This window comes from Pinus tabuliformis, chromosome 1_1 (assembly GCF_031772625.1).
Source record: "Pinus tabuliformis cultivar Carrire ecotype Pingquan chromosome 1_1, CPIR1, whole genome shotgun sequence".
Lineage (NCBI taxonomy): Eukaryota > Viridiplantae > Streptophyta > Pinopsida > Pinales > Pinaceae > Pinus > Pinus tabuliformis.
Genome location: NC_142297.1, coordinates 90804421 through 90817539, shown reverse-complemented (window position 1 = coordinate 90817539; position 13119 = coordinate 90804421).

Below are 13119 nucleotides of genomic sequence, written 5' to 3'. Positions count from 1 at the left end.
AATCTCAGGTTCCTTGGATGATTCTCCTCTCTTACCACCCAAGGTCTTGAGGTCCCTAGGTGATGTCATGCTTGCATCATACCAACCACATGACCCTTGACGTGTCACTAAAATTTAAGCCACTTGGCCCTCTAAAAAGGTCTCTAGCACCTACCACGTGTTATGCCACCCGCGCACCATGTCATCACATTTCCCCATCATGCTTCTGCCTCAACCACTGACTTGGGTCCCACCGAGGTCCAACTCTACATGTAAAACATGATGCGCTGAGAGAGAGAGACAGAGACAGTTTCTTTCATGTAGCCAATCAACCTCGATCTAGATTCAAAGAGAGAGAGAGAGAGAGAGAGATTCTTTCATGTAGCCAATCAACCTCGATCTAGATTCAAAGAGAGAGAGAGAGAGAGATTCTTTCATGTAGCCAATCAACCTCGATCTAGATTGAAAGTCTGAGGACTATAATTCCGTAATGGCTCTTAACCAACAACAAAACAACCCAACGACTCAAGATGAGCATAGAGAGATTCAATTAGTCTTGGAGAGAGATATGTATAAATAAAAATTAGGTTAATCAATTGTATTACTTCTATTGGAATAAGATCTCACTTGTTCAAAACTTCTCAGTGGTACTCTCACTTGTTTTCTTAGCCCCAAGACTACACCAAGTGTTATCAGTGAAACTAGTGTTTAGGTGCCTCAACCTATTAGTAAGTTTTCAACCAACTAGTCTCCAATGGTTTATCAGACCCGGGTCAAGCCACGACTTAGGCGATCCTTCGAAAGTAAGACCCACGTGTTTCTCAACTTGGCTATCACCAAAGCATCACTACTACACTAAAATATATTTTGGCATTCAACACATAGGCATGCTTAGGCCTCAACAAGAAATAAATAGACACAAATTCTTTCCTAATACACAGGCAAATATACATGCCTCCCTTAACACAAGGAAACACATAGGAAATTACACTAGCCTATGCGAATACAGGAAATACACAGGCACATATATAAGCCTCCCTTATAATAAGGAAACACACATGCAATTACACTAACCTGCGCAAACACAGGTAATAAGAAGGCAAGATAAAAAAACTAGTCCCTCATTCTGCTCAATGCCTCCTCTCTCATCCTTCATTCGTTCTTTTTCCCTCAGTTTATCGACTTAACCATACACACATAATGCCCTCTATCTCTCCTCATGTGTGTTGACTTTGTCAACATGATCCACGAGGCAGTTTGTAAAATCATCCTCTTGTTGAGGAGTCCATTCTCCTCAGCTAATGGTTACATAACAGTGTCATCCCTCTCAACAGGAATTTATGATTACAAGCAACTCCTTGTCCTGCAGACCTATAAATTTGTGTCCCCTCTTAGCTAATATTTATTTATAATTAAGAATTATTTACATGAATTTACAACTCGTAATATTATTACAAGAGGGTTGATAAAAATGGATTCCATAGACCTATGAATCCCTATCCCCTCTTAGCATGCCATCATTTATAACTAAGCACTATTTACGTGAATTTACAACCCATAATAATATTTATAAGAGGGTTGATAAAAATGGATGTCACAAGGGGACGAGTTTCCTTCCTTTATATTGGTGCCACAAAATTTGACCTATTGAAGAATCGTTTTAAACCTAGAGAAGAAGTCTTGTGGGGTATCGAAATTGATTGGGATCAAGGATATGAGCTCATTCACCAACTAACGTCCTTTAAGTTCATCCAAGTTGTCAAATAAACCTTGCAACTTAGTCCCTACTTTGTTGGGAGTTGTACAAACATCAAGATGAAAGTGTGATCTGTTATTGAATGTTAGTTTTGTTGTGCTAATTTCAATTACAGATTTATAAACTAATGCTTTTCCATTGCTTCCTGTGCATAGGTTTCCTTAGGTTGTTTGTGAATGTAAACAGGTAATTTTGATCAAGCTTTAATGTGACATTCATGAGAAAAATAGCATAAAATAATAATGTTGAACAACAAAAACAAAAATTAAAGCAAACCATCAAGTGAACACTTAACATAGTGTTTTGATGAAGGAGTTCACCCCTTCTGTGCTACATCTCCTTAGTCCAGCTTCCATGGCTTGGACCTCTATATTAGCTCAATACGGAAAAAAATGTTGTTTATAAAGCTCTATTGCTCTTGATACCTGTTCCAATGTGTTCAAAATGTCAAAAGTAGCTAGGAACACCTTTTCCTGAGCTCAATTTGGTCGAAAAAAAGCTCCAATTATGACTCAAACAATTTCTTCCTAGAAAAGCTCATCTAAAACTGGAGGAACTCCAGTTAAGTTCGCTAATCTTGGAGAAAAGGTCGAAATTAGTGGTACCGCCAAAAGCATCGCCGATTTAACCTGTGGTTTAATTAGAGTTAATCTTGGATTAATTAAGCGCTAATCCAGTTTTTTTAAATGAAAAATCCACGCAGTTAACTAACTGTCACCTCCGGAGGTGGGTAGTGGTCACATGTTTCACATTTAATGTCGTCGACTATCGGTTCAACTGTCTGCTACCTTAGCCGTGACCACTGGAGTTTATTGCGTTCACATATGTGGCATTAACTGTCGTAGTCGTGCTTTGTATTGGAGCTGTCAGATGTTAACGTTAACCATTGGTGTGTTCACATGGAGGACTGGCCTGCGGGCTAGCCCTCCTAACCACCAACTTTAAAAACATTGAATTTTAAATATATGTGAAGCGTTATATGGTTAAGAACCAACGTATAGCGAAGATAGTTAAGAGTTGTGGATTGTGTAGAGGAGGTCGTGGGGTTGAACCCCGACGCCTCCATAAAAGTTTTGGTAAAGCCCCAGCCGGTCCTTTGGGGAGGGACACATGGCGATCTTCGGGCTTGCCACTTGTCCCCTCCTCATTGGACCTCCATTAACCAATACAAATGTGCCATGTCACCAATCTGTGAACCCAATAAAAATATGAAACTTGGTGAACCATGATTAGATGTTGACTGAAGTTGACCTTGCACATTCACCTACCACGTTAGCAGTACGAATTGTTGACTGTGCAATGACTGTGCATTTTTTTTTTAAATTTCACCTATTTAGCAAAGCGAAAATAACTCAATAGCTTCCTCATACGAACTCGATTTGTAGTGAAACAAGTTGCATTAGGATTGTTTTACCGAGACAGACGCAAGCAGTCAAGTTTTGAGCCATTCTAAGAAATTTGATTTTTTAGCTAAATACTGAGCGCCTCATCATTCCTCCCCACTAGAAGCCTTTTGGACCCCAAAATATACTATCAATTGTTCAGTAGGTGATGGTACAACTCCCTCACCTTCTTAATCTGCAACCATTTGGCTTTATAAGGATTTTGTCCCTTGAGTCTCACTCTAAGGTATTTGACATTCCCTCTCTTCGAAGTCCTGGTTCTTCTGTCAAGTATGAGATCCTTCTGAATTTCATCAAGATATTCTGGTGATAAATCATCTATTGATGGTAGTTGAACATGCTCTCCTTGATCATCAACCAAATGAGGCTCAAACAATCTCAAATTCTCAACATTAACAACAAAGTATATTTGCATATAAGTTGGAAAATCAAGCTTAAATGCATTGTTACCAATCTTTTCCAGAATTTTAAAAGGACCATAATGGATTGGCTTAAGCTTTTTACCTTCCCCTTGAAGTCACTCTTTGCTAATATACAACCAAAATTTGTCTCCAACTTGAAATTTGTGATCAATATGGTGTTTGTCATGCCTGGCCTTGTAGCTGCTTTGACTTTTGTCAAGCTATTCCTGCATTGTGTGATGTATCAACTGAATTTTCTCTATGAACTTCCTTGCCTTATCGATGTCATTGTGACCATCGATGGTGATCTAGATTTAAACAGGAATGCAAAAAATACAGAGATAACCATATACACAAAGATGCAGTGGAAATAATACTTCATTTCATTAATGTAAAATACTGAAATATGCTTACAAACAGAAATGGAAATAAACCAACTAGGGCGATGGTAGCTTATCTCTGAGAAGAGATGTGGTGGCTACATGCCTCTGAACTGTGTTACAATGAGGCTCGAAGGCCTATTTATTGTTTAGAAACAATGGAAAAACCTTCACATCCCAAAACCTAACCCTAGAAGATGAAACGCCAAATTGTGGGCCCCGTTTAGGTAAATTGGTACATCAATTTCTCGGGGTCGTAACTTTGGCATACGATCTCTGTTTGATGCGTACAATAGCTCATTAGAAAGATCTATCTGAGCACTACAACTTTGGGAAGGGAAACATCAATTCATGGACCCATGTTGCTCCCAGATTCCCCAAAAACGTCGTTTAGGGCCTCAAAACGGCTCCGGAAGTTCAAGACCCAAAAAACTACTAAAAAACGTACATTGTGCTACAATTTAGGAAATTGAAAAACTGAAAGAGATAATTGTGGGGGTCCAAATGGGATAGGTGGGTGGCCACCAACATCCACCTGGATCATTCCTCCCCCCTTAGGAAGCAATGGTCCCCATTGCATTGAGTTTCTCCCTGAGATGAGGAAGCTTCTGCTGAGCTTGGTCTCTGGTAAGCTGTTCTGCAATCTCTGATGTGTCTAGTAATGGTGGGAAGCATGGTCGGTGATGATCCACATTGAACACTCGGTGCAAGCAAAGGAATGGAGGAATGTTGTGCTCCAAAACATTGTTTCCCATAGCCTTGGTAATGGTGTAAGGACCATGTCAGTGTGGTCGGAGCTTCTGATGGGCTCTTGTAAGGTGTTCCTTCTACAGATGTAACCAGACTTTATTGCCCACCTGAAACTTGTGTGGTACCCCTGTGGGTGAGGATAATTTGTTCCTATGTTCTGTCATGACCGTATCCCTCTGTTGTTGCTGCTGCATGGAGGAACCCTTCGCAAGGGTCATGGATGTAGCAGCGATCTTCCCCTTACTTTGGGAGCGAACCAGACAGAAAATAAATTTCCTAGTCTATGAGATGAGCTTGTTGCCTTTCTTAGCAGCGATCAAAGAGGTGGGACTACCTCTGGTATCCTGTATAATGAATTATCCAAAAAAATAATGACAACGTGAGGCCTTGACTCATACAGAGCATGTCACCTCCACAAGTATGGTTGGCCTAATAGTACATCACAAACATCTAGAGGTGTAACATCACACAATACCTCGTCTATGAAGGACTTGATGTTATAGGGCAGGCGGCACTGCTAGCGAACTTTGAGATCTCATCCTTCATGAAGCCACCCAATATTGTACGGCTGCAGGTATGGTGTAGTTGGTAGGCCCAACCGCTTCATGACCTCTGCTGAAATGAGGTTCTTCTGGCTCCCACTGTTAACAATGAATTGCAGCGGTGAACCCTTTACCCACATTTGTGAGTGGAAAAGGCGCTCCCCCTCCTCTGGGTCTTCAGGCTCATTCTTCTGGATCTTGGCGGTGGCAACAGTGGCGTTGGGCTCCGCATCAATGATCTACTTCCCTTTGCCATTCCCCTTGTTGAGTTCTGACTCAGGGTCGGAACATGCATTTGATTCTGAAGCCTTCAACTCAACCACCAGCGACTGCTTGGTCCGACACTCACTTGTGTTATGAGTGGGACTCTTGTGGAACTCACACCACTTTCCTGTGTCCTTCTTCGACTTCATGGTGTTGTTATTTTCTTGCAGCTTCGATGGGTTGTCTTGGGTCACCCCACCTTGGCTTTGTCCTTTGGTCTTCGGATTTTCAGATCCAAAGTCTCGCTTCTTCTGTTTGAACTTTTGCTCGATTTTGACAGCGTATCGGTACGTCGTGCTGAGTGAGGAGATGTTCAGGAACTCCATCTCTTCCTGGATGTATCTGTGTAGGCAGCCGCGGTATTTGAGTACTAGATGCAGATCAGAATCTTTGATACCCAACTATGTGCGAAGGGTATGAAAAATGTTTGTGAACTCTGGCACATCTTGGTCCCTTCCCTGCCGCAGCGTGGTCCACTTTATGTATTTGTCCTCATAGCTTTTGACAGGGTAGTACTGCTCCTTGATGGCATCCCGGAATGAATCCCAAGTGGGTGTGGCTGAAAATAGTGAGCCTGTGCTTTCATTCTTTTACTTATAGTAGGTTTCCCACCAGTCCCTGACGTGGGGGGCTACTTTGAGAAGAGCGAAAACAATCTTTTCCTCGCTCAAAAATTCATGAACAGAAAAATACCCTTGTAGCATATTTAACCATTTATCTACGGCATCTATGTCTATTTGACCCTCGAAGATGGGGATTTCAAAATTAACTTGTACCTTAAATGGTGTGGCGTTTCCAGAGTAGTTGTTGGAAGCTGATGCATCGCCTCTAGGTAGTCGCTGAAGGATCTGCGCAAAGTTGTCCATCATCGCGTTCCTTTGTCACTCGAGGGCTTCTTCGAGCAAGATTTTGATAGGATCTCCTATGCCCTCGTCTTTCTTTTCATCCACCATGGGAGGCCTTCGGGATTTGCGAGGCTAGTCTTGCAAAGGTTCGACCATTTCAAGCCCTAACTCCTTATATCTCGACCTCGTTGGGGACATGCAAAGAAAAATAGAGAAAAAGCAGACTGCTCTAATCCCACTGATCCGAATTTAAATAGGAACGCAACAAAATACAGAGATAACCATATACACAAAGATGCAGTGGAAATAATACTTCATTTCATTAATGTAAAATATTGAAATATGCTTACAAACAGAAATGGAAATAAACAAGCTAGGGCGATGGTAGCTTATCTCTAAGAAGAGATGTGGTGGCTACATGCCTCTGAACTGTGTTACAATGAGGCTCAAAGGCCTATTTATTGTTGAGAAACAATGGAAAACCCTTCACATCCCAAAACCTAACCCTAGAAGATGAAACGCCAAATTGTGGGCCCCATTTGGGTAAATTGGTACATGAATTTCCCGGGGTCGTAACTTTGGCATACGATCTCTGTTTGACGCGTACAATAGCTCGTTAGAAATATCTATCCGAGCACTACAACTTTGGGAAGGTGTTGTGGTAAAAACACAACACCCCCCATTATTGATGTGTTCACTTCAAATAATGGGGACCCTTTCTATAAAATTTAGGCTAGGCACAAATTTGGATTTTTATTTTAGTTGGTTTCCCTCCGCTTTCGTTAATTTTTAGTTTTCTTTGGATTCTTGTTTTGATTGCGTTGTTAGAATCAATTTTTTATAAGCTTCACATTGACGCTTATTTCACCTCATTTGGTCAACTGGTTTGAAAACGACACTCCTTTGAAGTCTCATCATTTATGTAGCCTGGGTTTAAAAATGCATAAAATGTACAATATTGCATTTTGTAAATAAATTTGTCCAATAACGCATTCATTTTAAATATTAATTCATAGAGGGTTTTACTAACATTTTTCATTATGCAGCCAAATAATTAAGCATCGGGACTTAAGAAATTCACTTCAATTTTCTAATCAAATCTTAATCTCGAAAAACCAAACATTCAAGTGGCTGTAGTTTATTTTTATTATTTTTTCATTTATTTTCTAAGTGGCTGTAGTTTTATTTTTAGCTATAGTTTAAAAACTTATGTTCATAAAAATAAAACCAAAAAAATGAAAATTTAAGTTTAAAATTAAATTTTAAATTAAGTAAATTAATTAATATATTATATAATTAATTTAATTAAATTAAAATTTAAAACAACAAAAAAAAAGAATATAAAAAATAAATAAAAGATCGCATCAGGAGTTCATTTCGCAACAAATTATAAAGAGACCCGATGCGCCCATTAGCCATTCCCATATCGCATCGGGATTTCGCATGGTATTAAAAAAGCCCAACACCGAACTCTAGTTTTGCCGATACGATAGCAAACGATGGTTTACCTTAAGTCTAATGGAAAGGTTTGATATTTGTTTTTAACACATGTTTTCATATTTGTTTTAAAATCACTCATACGTATGAGTGGAAAGTAGTTTAGGTTAGTATATCTTTAATATTAGTTTATATATGTTAAATGTAATATATTATATTGTATTAATTAAATTAATTAATATGTAATATATTATAATATGTAATATATTGATGATGATGATGGTGATGATGATGGTGGTTAACGTCCACTCAGACCAAATTGGTCTATGGGACCTACAATTTTCTTAATTTTTACTTGTCTGGCTCCTCGTCTTTCTTGGCGAGATTGGTGTTGTAGCTTTCTTTCTTTTCTCTACAGTCTTCCAACTTCCTTTGTCTTGCATCTCCTTCATCTCTTCTGGTTCTTGGGACATTGGTGTCTTAGCTTCACGATCTACTGTGTTCGTTCTTTTGAAAATAGTCGGAGAAGAAGTTTGGTTTAGGAGATCTGCTTTGCTGTTAGATGAAGATTTATTTTCCGCGGTATTCAAATCCTCATAACTGTTGATTTGTTGGGGCGGGCTTTCTCCTTGCTTGTTTTGAGAGTTGCTTCCTTCTTCTTTGATTTCTTGTGACTCATTTTCTCTAGAATATTCTTCTTCTTTGATGACAGTGTAGTGTTCTTTTTGTGCTCCTTCCCACCATGTAGATCTTTGGTGGTTTTTTCTAGCAAAATTTTTTTCAGAGGCTTTTGGGCAATTTTTTGCTAGATGCCCCGTCTCAAAGCACGATCGACATCTGAAGAGGACACTTTCGTAATCAAGCTTCTGGTTCCACACATAGTCTTTACTTGTTAGGTTTATTTCAGTTGGGAATCCGGTGCTGAAATCCATTTCCACACAGATGCGTGCATAGGTGGTTCTAGCATATTCTTCTGTTTCTGGGCACCTGCAGTAAAATTTCCCAATTGCATTTCCGATGGCTTTTAGCGAGGAGAGATTTCAGAGATGCAAGGGTAGGCTTGGCAATCTCACCCAAACTGGTGCTGAGGTTATCACTTCTGTAGAGGGATCGAATGATGGGTTCCATGGCTTCATGAATAGGCCTGATTTTTCCCAAAACCAAGGGCCCGAGTCTAGAATACATTGTCTGCTTTTAGGATTTTCAAAATCTACTATAAAGAAACCTCTAGCACAGGGGTAGATATTAATTTCATCAGAAATGATAGGCTTCCATACCTCCGAGATCCAATTGTGGAGTGCTATCAGCCGCGGCCAAAAACCATTGAACCGGCAAATTAGGGCACTTTCGGAGAACTTCAAAGCTTCATCGAGTGAGTCCTGGACCACTTGGATAGTGGGAGCTGGGGCTTCACTCACGATATGGGAAGGAGATTGCCCTTCAGAGGCGGATGAGCCACGAGTTATTTTTGCGAAGCTCGGAGCCATATTTTACTTGCTCAGGAGAACCGAGACTTCTCAAGAGAGGAGAAAAGGAGCGCTGCTGGAGAGGAGTCAAGAATATATAGCTGTCTCAAATGCCGAGATCTGAGCGACCGAGACTTCTGAGATCCGCAGAAGAGGAAAAGGAGAACCGAGACTTCTGAGATCTGAGCCACCGAAGACTTCTGAGATCTGATGCGCATAAGAGGAGAACCGAGACTTTATGAGATCTGATCCGCGGATCTGAGATCTGACTTCAAGATGAATCACGTAAATCTTTTTATCTCCGCGGAACCGAGACTTCTGAGATCAGGGATCTGGGATCTGATTTTATATGTAAGCAGAGCACCGAGCTTGCTCTTGCGTTAGAGAAAAACAATCTACGTTACAGCATAAATTGCCACATCGAGCCACGCCACACATTACAGAAAACGCAGACAAATCAAGATGATCAGTAATGAAAACCTAATTCCCAGGGTCAACTTTCAGGTAACATCCAGTAAAAGGATTTAATTTGCACTTTCCAGGCAAAGCCTTCGCTAGATCTGGGTCGATGTCGGACATGTAAAGAAGCCAGGGATACTTATTTTCCAATACACAGAAGCACGTGAGATTTGCCGTGCGTAACACACTGCAACAAGCTTGAACCGGCTGCGCAGGAGGCTGTCTCATTTCCTCATTTTGTTGCGAGAAACGTGTGGAATGGATATGAGTTTTTAACACAAAGCATTAACATGAGGACGAGGGCGAGGAGTTCTGGAGCCACAGTCCCGCAGAGAGCCGCCGAGACCAAAGGAATAGAGCCGCAGTCGAGCCTGGAAGAGATCTGGAGCCACAGTCGAGAGATCTGGAGCCGCATTAATTAATTATATGTAATATTTAATTAATTTAAATATCAGTTATATTAATATTAATTAGTTTTTTTAATTAGATTAATATTGATTAGTTTTTAATTAAGAATGGATTTGTTTATAAATCATTAGTTAGTTAAATTAATAAATAGTTTAGTTTATAATTAGTAATTAAATTAGAATTAATTAGGGACTAATTTAGGATTTAATTTTTTAATTTAAATTCTCATTTTTTTAGCCCAGCAACAGAATTTCCAGATTTACATCAGATTTGACCCATCAACTTTGAAAGCTCATAAATTGAGTTCTACTTGGCCAAATGAGGCCCAGGACGGCTCATTGGAAAGAGAAAATCAAGGAGAAAATTTTGAAGGAGGTTTCACCAACAGATTTGATCATTTATTGGGCCAAAAATCAGGCAGAAGATAAGGCTACGAATTTTGAAAACAAAATCAATTTTCTGAGTTATTGTTTTCAATTTCATTTGTGCAAAACCTCTTCTAATTGCAGATCCATTGGCCAATGATATCCTTTGCCAATCAAATCATTCCAAGCATCAATACAGAGCTTATATTTTATTTTCAATTATTTATTTAAATAGAATTTGATTGGGTTTGATTTAATTGCGAGAAATGATATTTTGATTGCATTTTAATTTATTTTGATTTCTTTTGCAGGAAAACAGTGGAAAAGATATGGAGAAAAGGATTTCAAGCAATGAGAATGCTCCAGCAATTGAAGATCAGAATTAGGAGCAATTAAAATTATATTTGACAGATTTCTCTTCAACAAACTCTCCTCTCAAAAAATTCCTTCACAAATATTATAAATAACAGATTGTAGAATGTAAAAGGGGCTGCTCTCCTCTGCAATTTTAGACTGCTGAAAGCACTATTGTAATTGGAATTTAGAGTTGTAGGAGGGAGGAGTGAAAAATATCAGATCTGGGGATTATTGAGGATTTCCCTTTTGTAGTTTGAATTATACATGAAGGGCAAAGTTTGCACTATTGTGGCTTTAGCTTTGAAAGTAGAAGTTCAAGCAATGTAAAGGGCTGTTGGAGACCAAGAACAGAGAAATGGATGCAATAAATTGGTATTTCTAATACTACTGTTTTAAATATCAGTTTCATTTTTATGGTAACAGGAATGTGTCATTTTATTCATGTTTGTGCACTATTGTCAATATGGGTAGTTTGTCTCAATGTTGTTATCATGTATCTCTGTTTTTATGGATTAATTTCTGATTTCTGAGTAACTATTTACTCATAGATCTGTCTTATTAAAACTGATTTATTGAGTGGTAATATGTTGTGAACTATTTCCACATATTATTGTTTAGTTATTGGATTTGCTGATTTGATAATCAATATCATTTATGTGAACTACTTCCTGAGTGTTGTTGGTTTATTATTTCAGTTAAAAGGTCTCAATAGAATGTGTTTTGGTAACCATAATATCAGTTAATTGAACTACTTCATTAACTTGATATTCATTATAAACAAGACATGTTTAAATCCTAATATTTTAATTATCTTGCTCTTAGTTGGGTTAGATCTATATCTGCCTAATTAAGATAGGATTTAGATTAGTTTCTTTTGCTTGCATCATAGAATAAACTTGCATTTAGAGTAAATTATACACTCTGTTAAGTCCTCTCCTCAAAGAGGCAAAACTTTAGTTGTGGCTTGGCTGAGCCCAAATCAGCTTAAGGGTCATTCTCTTGCCTGATCAGCAAGGAGAAGTGATCTGATGTCCCTGTCTATTGGTAGTTAAAGATACATTATAAACCAATAGCAATAGGGAGAAGGTAACTGGACCTAGATGAACAGTCGAAGCCACCACACCAAACGGAAAAGGAGCTGCTTTTAAGGTCCGGACCGGGTGGTTATCCCTCAATGTTGTTGCAGCGATTTTCGAGGCCTCAACAAAATGGCGCTAGAAGGAGGGCCTGAGATTATTTGTCTATTGGAGTCTTTTCAATTTTAATATTTTATTTATTGTGATGGCTCCTTTTAAACTTCCAATTTGGAGTTGTATCCATGGGCATGCATCCTCCAATACTCCACCCGAAGTGGTAAGACTCTTGTCTCAGGCAAAGTTCAATGGTAAGAGAAATTCTTCTGCTTTTAACCATGTCTTTCAATTTATTCAAAATGTTTCAAATTATGATTTTCAAGGAATTGATGAAGGCATTTTATGCAGAATTTTTACTCACATTTGCGGAAAAAGCCAGAAACTGGTGCAAAACTCTTCCAGTTGCCTCAATCCATAGCTGGGATCAATTTGTTACAATTTTCATTTGTAAATTTGACGGCTACGATTATGAACAGGTATGTAAAGAAATTGAATATCTACGTAGGTTTGAAAATGAGTCTGTTAATGATTTTAATATCCGATTTCATTTGAATTGCTTAAGATTTAAGGACGAAGATAAACCTACAGAAGAAGAATCATTAGATTGGTTTAAATATATTTGTTCTCTTCCAACCGTTCCCAATCCATATGAGATTGATTCAAGCTTTGTTTCATCCCCTTCCAATATAAATGGGAATCCCAATTTGAATGTGCAAATAAATTGTGATGAAGTGGTTTCACAAAGCTTGGAAAATTTTTCCATTCAAATGCAAGAAGACAACAGCAACAATTTTGGAGAAAAAGCCGCCTTGAAATCTGAAAGCTATTTTGAAGTAAATTCAGAAAATCAAATCGCAAATCAGCAAGTACAAGCAGCAATCAAAGCAAATAAAATGCAAACTGTTGTACAAATTTCTGAATTTCTCCATGATAAACAAATGCCGAAATCAGAGCAGCAAAGCAGCGTTCTTCAAGAAAGCATATGCACGCAAAGGAATGATCTGCAATCTGAAATTTACAATGAGCAAAATGCACAAGAGCTCTCAAACAGAGACAGTTTTAAATGCATTGTTTCAGGTTCACACTTTTCCCTTTATCCTGATATTTTCAATAATGGTAATATTTTTCCTCTTGATGTTAATGATATCCCAGAAATTAAAGAGGTTGATCTAAA